Source organism: Triticum urartu, chromosome 5, assembly GCF_003073215.2.
Source record: "Triticum urartu cultivar G1812 chromosome 5, Tu2.1, whole genome shotgun sequence".
NCBI lineage: Eukaryota > Viridiplantae > Streptophyta > Magnoliopsida > Poales > Poaceae > Triticum > Triticum urartu.
The window spans coordinates 49352221-49354751 of NC_053026.1; positions in this window are offsets into that span (position 1 = coordinate 49352221).

The window sequence follows — 2531 nt, forward strand, 5'->3', positions numbered from 1 at the left end:
TTAATCATATTACTTAAAGAACTCCCACTTAGATAGACATCCCTCTAATTCTCTAAGTGATCATGTGATCCAAATCAACTAAACCATGTCCGATCATCACGTGAGATGGAGTAGTTTCATTGGTGAACATCACTATGTTGATCATATCTACTATATGATTCACGCTCGACCTTTCGGTCTCCGTGTTCCGAGGCCATATCTGTATATGCTTGGCTCGTCAAGTATAACCTGAGTATTCCACGTGTGCAACTGTTTTGCACCCATTGTATTTAAACGTAGAGCCTATCACACCTGATCATCACGTGGTGTCTCAGCACGAAGAACTTTCGCAACGGTGCATACTCAGGGAGAACACTTCTTGATAATTTAGTGAGAGATCATCTTATAATGCTACCGTCAATCAAAGCAAGATAAGATGCATAAAAGATAAACATCACATGCAATCAATATAAGTGATATGATATGGTCATCATCATCTTGTGCTTGTGATCTCCATCTCCGAAGCACCGTCATGATCACCATCATCACCGGCGCGACACCTTGATCTCCATTGTAGCATCGTTGTCGTCTCGCCAATCTTATGCTTCCACGACTATCGCTACCGCTTAGTGATAAAGTAAAGCATTACAGCGCGATTGCATTGCATACAATAAAGCGACAACCATATGGCTCCTGCCAGTTGCCGATAACTCGGTTACAAAACATGATCATCTCATACCATAAAATTTAGCATCATGTCTTGACCATATCACATGACAACATGCCCTGCAAAAACAAGTTAGACGTCCTCTACTTTGTTGTTGCATGTTTTACGTGGCTGCTACGGGCTTAAGCAAGAACTAATCTTACCTACGCATCAAAACCACAACGATAGTTTGTCAAGTTGGTGCTGTTTTAACCTTCACAAGGACCGGGCGTAGCCACACTCGGTTCAACTAAAGTTGGAGAAACTGTCACCCGCAAGCCACCTATGTGCAAAGCACGTCGGGAGAACCGGTCTCGCGTAAGCGTACGCGTAATGTCGGTCCGGGCCGCTTCGTCCAACAATACCGCCGAACCAAAGTATGACATGCTGGTAAGCAGTATGACTTATATCGCCCACAACTCACTTGTGTTCTACTCGTGCATATAACATCAACATATAAAACCTAGGATCTGATACCACTGTTGGGGAACACAGTAATTTCAAAAAAAATCCTACGCACACGCAAGATCATGGTGATGCATAGCAACGAGAGGGGGAGAGTGTGATCTACATATCCTTGTAGATCGACAACGGAAGCGTTAACTTGGTTGATGTAGTCGTATGTCTTCACGGCCCGACCGATCAAGCACCGAAACTACGGCACCTCCGAGTTCTAGCACACGTTCAGCTTGATGACGATCCCCGGACTCCGATCCAGCAAAGTGTCGGGGAAGAGTTCCGTCAGCACGACGGCGAGGTGACGATCTTGATGTACTACTGTCGCAGGGCTTCACCTAAGCACCGCTACAATATTATCGAGGACTGTGGTGGAAGGGGGCACCGCACACGGCTAAGAATATGATCACGTGGATCAACTTGTGTCTCTAGGGGGTGCCCCTGCCTCCGTATATAAAGGCACAAGGGAGGGGGGCCGGCCGTCCAGGAGAGGCGCGCCAGGAGGAGTCCTACTCCCTCCGGGAGTAGGACTCCCCCCTTTCCTAGTTGGAATAGGATTCACGGAGGGGGGAAAAGAGGAGAGAGAGGAGGAAGGGGGGCGGCCCCCTCTCCTTGTCCAATTTGGACCAAGGGGGAGAGGGGCGCGTGGCCCATCTCTGGCCACCTCTCCTCTCTTCCACTAAGGCCCACTAAGGCCCATATACCTCCCGGGGGGTTCCGGTAACCTCCCGGTACTCCGGTAAAATCCCAATTTCACCCGGAACACTTCCGATATCCAAACATAGGCTTCCAATATATCAATCTTTATGTCTCGACCATTTCGAGACTCCTCGTCATGTCCGTGATCACATCTGGGACTTCGAACAACCTTCGGTACATCAAAATTCATAAACTCATAATATAAATGTCATCGTAACCTTAAGCGTGCGGACCCTATGGGTTCGAGAACAATGTAGACATGACCGAGACACGTCTCCGGTAAATAACCAATAGCGGAACCTGGATGCTCATATTGGCTCCTACATATTCTACGAAGATCTTTTATCGGTCAGACCGCATAACAACATACATTGTTCCCATTGTCATCGGTATGTTACTTTCCCGAGATTCGATCGTCGGTATCCTATACCTAGTTCAATCTCGTTACCGGCAAGTCTCTTTACTCGTTCTGTAATACATCATCCCGCAACTAACTCGTTAGTTGCAATGCTTGCAAGGCTTAAGTGATGTGCATTACCGAGAGGGCCCAGAGATACCTCTCCGACAATCGGAGTGACAAATCCTAATCTCGAAATACGCCAACCCAACATGTACCTTTGGAGACACCTGTAGAGCTCCTTTATGATCACCCAGTTACGTTGTGACGTTTGGTAGCACACAAAGTGTTCCT